We start from the raw sequence: 8,778 nt of genomic DNA, 5'->3' as shown, positions 1-8,778 counted from the left end.
ATCAAGCGACCTAATGTTGAGTATTTGTGTATCTAGTGTGTGGAATTGTGGAAGATTTTTTTCAAGGAGACAGGAAGATTTATGTTATTTATTTGTCTGTTTGATTTGTTTTGTCACATACGTGTTGGTGGTATGCAAAGATATAATATTTATATACATGATACTAGTAAAAGAGAAACATTAGGACAGGGGACGGAAGGCACTCTGAGGGCACTCTGGTGCACTTATGCACCATTTAAATTATTTTAAATTATGTATTTAAATTATTTTTTTTAAAAAATATTCTGTCTCTCTCTCTCTTTTTTAAAGAAATAGCCCTGTAAAATTATCTATCTAGTGTGAAATGTAAAGTAGGGATGAGAAAGATTAAGTATGGTGTTGTATGATCTCAGGTGCAAATCGGTAGCTGTGCTAAGAGAGTAACTGGTTGCAACCAAGATCCAAGCCAATCTCTTAGGTATTAGTAGAAGACACTTGCTCCACGGACGCATATGCGTGTCTTCAAAAATTGATTTTGCAATTTTAAATTTGCAAAAAAAGAAGGACGATTTCGGAAAGAGCAAGCACTCCCAATTTTCTGCTGTGCAGTATGTGTTCGGCGGCGAGCTGCCTGGACTGCTGGGAGTTGTAGTTCGGCCACATCAGGTGTATAAAATTGCCCAACTCAGAAAGTAGAGCAAGCACGTGGGGTTTTGACAACCAACAGTAGAGTGCGCTGAAACCTTTGCAAAATTAATACCTTCTCCTTTATGGGAATTGCTCTTAGTTGGCGTAAACATGCAGACTTATATGGGTGGTGTAAGCATTACAGAAATACAGAAAATCTTTTTTCATTATTTATTATTGTTACTTTTTAATAACAAAAACAAAAAAGAGCAAAATATGAAAATAGTAGCAATGAGAATACATGTGTTGTTGGGGAGGTGAAAAAAATACATAAAATTGCTGTAACAAAAAAGTGAAAAAATACAACAAAAAGCATGTCATGATTAGAATTTATAATTCTATTCGTTTTATTTTTATTTATTTATATGTCTCTTGCCTTTATTATTTTACAAATAACATATCCAGCATACTTTTCTCCTCTTCTTTTCCACAACAATAACAATCTGTGAGATTGCTTGGTCTGGCCCAGTCACTTTCTCAAGATCTTATATATCTATCTGCTTATGGACATATTATATTTCCAAAACATTTATACCGCTATCTTTTGTTTTAACCAACTGTATTCTCTACAAGTGAGTCTCATATTTCACTTTACTTGTCTATACAAAGTACATCTATAGGCAATGCTCTTATAAGTGACAAGTGCAATTTGATCTTTGAACTATGAAAGAAATGGAGCCATATATTTATTTTTTAGCACTGCATGATCAGTCTTTTAGCCAGAACAAGTGCAGAGAAAATACATTTAACTCATTGAAAAAAGTGGCAAATACCACCTCTGGCTGGCCTCAGGATTGGAGTGGGAATGGGGATTTTGCAGTATCCTGCCACACTTATCAAGCCATGCCCACAGAACTGGTAAGGAAAATTTTTCAATTTCACTCCTGCCTGTAATAGATTATTTTGCAGATGTATTTGGTTTATAATTAATAAATTATTAGAATTTATACATTCAGAATATTATTCTGAAATTCAATACCGAACATATCAAGAACTGTGTGATTAAATGGATGCAGACTTTGAGTAAATAAAAAAAGGTACAACAAGAGTTTCAATGGAAGAAAAATATTACATTTACTCCATATATTATATTCAGAGAAAATTGGTATTAGATGTTCTATCACTGCTATGTCATTCCAATCTTGGTTGCTAAAAGTTATAATCCACTATTATACTATTGCTACTACATTGTTACTACAATGAGCAAATGAAATCATTTTTTTCACATTGGTGGCAATGCAATAAAACTCAACAGTTTGGAAAAAGATTCATACCAAAATAGACATTTTGAATTTTAAGTCTCTTCACATTTGAGATATTTTAATTAAATTTAGATAAACCACATATACTGTATATGTTAACTTCACCATGGATATTATATACTTCTTGAAAACTATGTCTGATTCCTTTTTTGGATGAATGGCTAATCAAGGTATGAATCTATGTTCAGTATTCAAAATAAAAGTAAATCTAATGTAGAATTCAATTTTAAAGTAATACATGATGTAATTTTATAAATAACTAAGGGTATATTAGAAAATTGTAATGTCCACAACATTTTAGGTTCCATGTTTACTTACTTGTATTTCAATTGCTAAACAGTATTTTATTCTTTTATTCTTTTTATATAACTTCCCTGTTTTATGTTTTATATTCTTTTCTAAAATGCTTAATAAGGTTAAGAAATTTTTTTTAAAAAAAGATGTGGCAATATATAGAGGATAGTCTGGCACTTTGAGAGAAGCGATTTCATCTGGGCTTTCAGCTGGTGCTTAAGGCCTTCTGGAGAAATAAAGATAGTGTTTAAATAGCTTCCCATGTCCTTCTGGAGCACTGAGATGTTAGAGACAAGGAAGATGTTAGAAACACAGATTCTTTGGTAGTCATATGAGGGTGGAAAATAAACATTATGGAGAGAAAAATGAAATGAGAATTATCCGTCTACCCTTGGTGACAGTGCAACTGGCTAATGAAGTTTAATTTTTTATATATATACCAAACCGAATATGTGAAACATGACCGAGGTCTGCAAACACCAGCATAGGCCATCTTACATATATATGAGTTAACCTACAGATTTCAAAAGAGAAAAATAAAGCATTTGTTTCACAGGTTTGCAAGCTTTGCAGTCGCAATCTTAGAAATAGAATGTGATGTGGAATTTCATTGATTGAATTCCATATTTTCAGTATAGCATCCAAATAGTGTCAATAGATGTCTTTTATATGGTCGGCATTTTCTGTGGCTAAATTCTAGTGGTTTAGCAACTCTGAAGCAACTCTTTCGAAGAGTGTGTTAAAAATTGTTTTTGTTTTTTTAAAATAAAAAACTACCGGTATTAATGATAATAATAAAAATAATAGTCTTTCTTTAAAAAACAAAACAAAAACTACATAGATTAGAAACTACCAAATGCATTAAATTGATGTTAACCATTCTCATATTGACTTGCCAGCTAGTGAGGGACACATTTTTGGTAGTTTGTGCTGTCTTATTGCTTCATTTTTTGCCTCCTATTGTCTGAGATAGACTATTAAGAAAGCATAGAAGTGTTGAAAGCTGCTGCCCCAAACCTGAAAAGTACAGGTACGTGAACAGATCTGAAATGCAAATATATAAGGGAAAATTGGCACCCTTCCCTAAAAGGCAATCTTAATGCACGTTTGTTATTTTTGTTATTCCCACAAAAGACAGAGGGAGGGTATGACAGGATGTGATTTTTTTTTGAGGGGGGGAGGTGGTTCTTTTTCTTTTAAAAAGCAGTACTTGCCTGGCTTTTATAACTGTTATTCAACATAATTTTACAACACAGTGCAGTCACTTTGCAATATTAGGAAATTCATAATCTTTTAGACAAGAAATTGGCAGAAGGTAAAAACTAGACTTGTCTTCTTTTTTGCTTCAGACATACTGTATTTTTGTTGCCTTCCACCCTCCCTTTTTTCCTTCCTCCATTTTTCCTTTCTTCCTTTCTCCCTTTTCTTTCTTCCTTCCCCTCTCCCCCCTCTCTCTTTCTTTCTTTCTCTCCCTCCTTCCTCCCTTCCTCCCTCCCTCCCTACCCTTTCTTTCCTTCCTTCCTTCCCATCTCCCTTTCTTTCTCTCTCTCTCTCTTTCTTTCTCTCTCTCTCTCTCTCCCTCCCTCCTTCCTTCCATCCTTCCTCCCTCCTTCCCTCCCTCCTTCCCTCCCCTTTCTTTCCTTCCTTCCCATCTCCCTTTCTTTCTTTCTTTCTTTCTTTTTCTTCCTTCCTTCCTCACTTTGTTTCTTCTTCCTCCCTCCCTTCTTTCCTTCCTTCCGTGCCTCCCTCCCTGCCTCCCTACCTCCTTCCTTCCTTTTTCTCTTTTTTGTCAGTTTAGAAAACAGAAAGTTAAAAAGCTATAATTTACTAGTCAAACCCTCTTTTTTTCTGCCAAAGATCATTTTTCAGACTCCCTATACCCAGTATTTTTGGGCATGATGACAAAACAGCGCACATTCACCATTTTTAAAAAAGCATTTCACATTTAAAACATTTAAAAGCACATTTTTTGTTTTTCTAAGTACAGGAAGTTACAAAAACATTTGCCTATAATTCCTGCAGCAGTTACCCTGCTTATTTGGACACTCTTTAGCCTTTTCCAGTCCAGTCATTGTGAACTGAAAATTACTTAGTGGTGGTTTTTGTTTTTTTAACGTCTATATGTAACTCATTTAATTGTCTTTTTACCGCACTTATATCCTGTCCTAATCAGCATTCTGGGGATGGTTTATAACTAAAACAATCCTTGACTCCTTACAACTCAGAATCTAATAGCAAGGGTTTTAGATAAACATGCTAAAGTAAACAAAGAAAAATAAATAATAAAACCAACAGAAAAATTGTGACAACAACAGAATAGGCCAGTAAATATCATCTCACACATAAAATAAAAGTGTCATTATTATCTTCCTGAAAGGACTGTGGGTGAACTGGTCTCTTGGAGCAAACATTTGATAGGCATTTTATTTATTTTTATGGACACTTTACTTCCTTTGGTGCACTGCTTTCATTACTCTGTAACTAATTTTCAGTATATATTAGCACAAAACATTCCATAATTCAAATTATTCCTTTCATTATATGTTTCTTCTAAATGTGCAATCAATTATCTTTCCTCTTTTAAACATTTCTCAATGACTTCCTAAACAGTAATAATCTTGAGTTGCCTTGAACTGCAACATAGGCAGCAAATATTCATTCATTGCTGTATTGCACTTTCCAAATTACATTTATTGTAACCTCTTCTGCTGTTTCAGTCGGACCTATAAAATAGCTTTCCAGAAATACCCTTCATGTCATGCTTAACAAACTGAGCCTCCACCTGTAGTTTTTGTATACTTGCTTATTATCATTATTTTGTGCAAAGGAATAATGGAATTCTTCCATCATCAGGCATGGATGCATCTTTGCCCACTTTAACCAACTCCATGAATTTTCATATTTTAAAATTTCTCATAACTGTTTTACATGGGCAACCTTATCCTTTTTAACATTCTTTCAGCATTGATAACTCTCTTTTCTTTTCTTTTCTTTTCTCCTTGGACAATAGCTTTTATTTTAATTCCACTCTTTGAAACATTGCTATCATCCCCACGCAAATCTCTGCAAAGCTTCTTTCAGTGTTTAAAAATTAGCCCCAAATAACTTGATTGTTGTTTTTTTCTTAATCCAATTCAAGACTTCTTGTTTAGCCCACTTCTTCACCCCTTTCTTAAACCCTTTTTAATTCTTTTAAAATTGTTCTGCAGGTTTATTTCAGCTTTAATCTTAACCATTCCTTATTGCCTTTGACATATTATTTGCAATCATCGTTTTTCTTTATCTATATAATATACACTATCTTTCTCGCATCTTAATTTTGACTGAAGTCATTCTCTTATATGTATTTTCTTCTCATCCACAGCCTCCTTCATTCCATTCCATTAAGCATTCTTTTCCATGCTTCTCATTAGCATAACACTACACTTCTGTACTCTTTGCAGTCTAATGGATTGTTCTATGCATGTTATTTTCATTCGTTCGTTCATTCGTTCATTCATTCATGAGATTAATCTATATTCTAATGTCTTTTCTATTTAACGACTACAAGGCAATAGGCTGTGCCCATAGCCCTCACCCCACCTCCAACTATTGGTACACTTTCTGGTACACATGGTAGAAACCTCCAAGCCTAATGCATTTTGACACATATGAAAATTGTTTTCTGAATGAAAATAGAGCATGTTTTACATGTGTATGGATGGAATGACCAAAAGGTGCTTCTTCAAGGCAACTGGACTTTTTTCCCTTCTCATTGTGGGAAACCCCCCATAAAAGAATGAAATATTTTGGGAAATTTAAAAAAAGGCAGGATAAAATATTTCCTCTAAAGGAGAAATTAAAATATATATATACTGTATATCAGGGGAGACAGAAACCATCCTCAAATGAGGGGCAGCTTTTAGAAATGCAGATTTGGGTCAAAGATTGGGTCAACACAGAAACTCAGATAAGCAACAAACAAAAGGTTGACAAAATTAGCTTAGACAAACACCTAGAATTTGCATTTCTTCTTTTGTCCATTGAGCCAGCTATGACCCCTACATAACCCCTACATGACCCCCATTGGAATCCAGAAGGTATAAAAACCGACTCTCTCCAAACTCCATTTTGTCAGCTGCCCCAGAACAGTGGTGGTTCTGCTTCATCAATAAACTTCCTTTCCAATCAGCCTCCAGCCGCCATTTTGTTTCCAGCGCCCCTCTCACAGCTTGGAATTGAACTAGGTGGTTTTCCATTCCAACATCATCCAAGAAGCCTCTCCAGTTCCAGACATCTTTCACTGTTCCCCCAGTTTTAGCTGGAAGGGCATTATTATTATTATTATTATTATTATTATTATTATTATTATTATTTATTAGATTTGTATGCCACCCCTCTCCGTAGACTCGGGGTGGCTTACAGCAATGATAAAAATAATATATAATGACAAATCTAATAGTTAGACTCTAAAATAACAATAATACATTTAAAAAGTCTCAAAAACAAAAAAAACCAATATATAAAAAACATACATACAGTCATATCATACACAGAAAACTACATAGGCAGTGGGAGATGTTTCAGTTCTCCCACGCTTGATGACAGAGGTGGGTTTTAAGGAGTTTACGAAAGGCAAGGAGGGTGGGGGCAGTTCTAATCTCTGGAGGGAGCTGATTCCAGAGGGTCGGAGCCGCCACAGAGAAGGCTCTTCCTCTGGGTCCCGCCAAACGACATTGTTTAGTTGACAGGACCTGGAGGAGACCAACTCTGTGGTACCTAACCGGTCGCTGGGATTCGTGCGGCAGAAGGCGGTCTCGTAGATATCCTGGTTCAGTGCCTGGTCATGGCTTCCCTGTTGTAGCTTAAGACCCAATTTATGCAAACCTGGTGTCAGGATGTCAGTTGCTGAGGAGCATCAACCATCCCTCGTGATATTGTAAAAACTGAGCCTGAAAGACAAGGAGAGGGAGAAGTTTGACTTGGATTGAGAAGGGTGGCAGAGTCACATCGTCCTGACAACTTCGGGGCCTCTCTGACATATCTATCATTGTCAAGAGCAGACTCCCCCCCTCATTCCCTGCATTGGCTGAAGTGTGGCCTTTGTTTGCTCTTCTGAAGAGGACAGCTGTGGACTGCTTTCAGAAAATAAATTAGTCACTAGCTAATCTCATCCCATTCACGGATGCCATGCAAGAGATGCCCCTCCCCTAATTTTGATGCAAGGGGTTTTTTTGGTCAGGTGGTAGGATTTTCTTTTCTGTCTTCCTTTCTTTTTCACTTTTTTTTTGTCAACAGCATGAATAAGCAGAAAAGTGAACTTTGCCACTAGTACCTGAGATCTATTGTTTTCTGAATGACAGATTGAAAAGAAGGTGAAAAAGAAAAAGGAAAAAAAAAAAAACCAACACCCAACCCCAAAGACTGTCAGCTGGGTGAAAGCATTCCTTCTTCTGCCTCTGGGTGGTCCCCTCTGAGGCTCCCATCGTTTCAGCACCATTCATCCCAAAAGAGGGAGCAGCTTGGCGTACAAAAGCAGGCCAACTTAATTACCTGACTTTTAAAAGATCAGGTTATTGACTACATATTTGTTCTGAGCATTGTGTGCATTTGATTGCAATCTTTTAAAAGCAATAGAAGCGCCTCAAGAAAAGGCAAGATAGCAAGAATCGTTTCCAGATTTATATTGTATAAATATTGTTATCCCGCCATGTGTGTGTGTTTGTGTGTAGTCTTCTTACTGCAACAAATACTCTTAATTTTCAATTGGAACTTTATTATATTCTGTCTTTCAATCGGTCTTCCATTTGCTCTCCCATATTATCCAGATCTCTGCAATTGTTAGTTATTATTATTATTTTTTATTATTATTATTTATTAGATTTGTATGCCGCCCCTCTCCATAGACTCAGGGCGGCTCACAACAATAACAAAGACAATGTAAGAACAAATATAATAATTTAAAAAACACTAAAAAACCCCATTATTAAAAGCCAGCATACACACAAACATACCATGTATAAATTCTATAAGCCTAGGGGGAAGGGAAATTTCAATTCCCCCATGCCTGACGACAGAGGTGGGTTTTAAGGAGCTTGCGAAAGGCAAGGAAGGTGGGGGCAACTCTGATATCTGGGGGAAGCTGGTTCCAGAGGGTCGGGGCCGCCACAGAGAAGGCTCTTCTCCTGGGTCCACCAAACAACATTGTTTAGTCGACGGGACCCGAAGAAGGCCAACTCTGTGGGACCTAAGCGGTCGCTGGGATTTGTGCGGCAGAAGGTCGTCCCAGAGATATTCTGGTCTGATGCCATGTAGGGCTTTATAGGTCATAACCAACACTTTGAATTGTGACCGGAAATTGATCGGCAACCAATGCAGACTGCGGAGTGTTGGTGTAATATGGCATACCTTGGGAAGCCCATGATTGCTCTCGCAGCTGCATTCTGCACGATCTGAAGTTTCCGAACACTTTTCAAAGTAGCCCCATGTAGTGTTTTGCTACCTATTCCTTTAGGGCAGGGGTAGGGAACGTTGGCTCTTCTGTGACTTGTGGACTTCAACTCCCAGAATTCACTGA

The sequence above is a fragment of the Erythrolamprus reginae genome, chromosome 2, assembly GCF_031021105.1.
Source record: "Erythrolamprus reginae isolate rEryReg1 chromosome 2, rEryReg1.hap1, whole genome shotgun sequence".
Taxonomy (NCBI): domain Eukaryota; kingdom Metazoa; phylum Chordata; class Lepidosauria; order Squamata; family Dipsadidae; genus Erythrolamprus; species Erythrolamprus reginae.
This window is presented reverse-complemented; position numbering follows the sequence as displayed.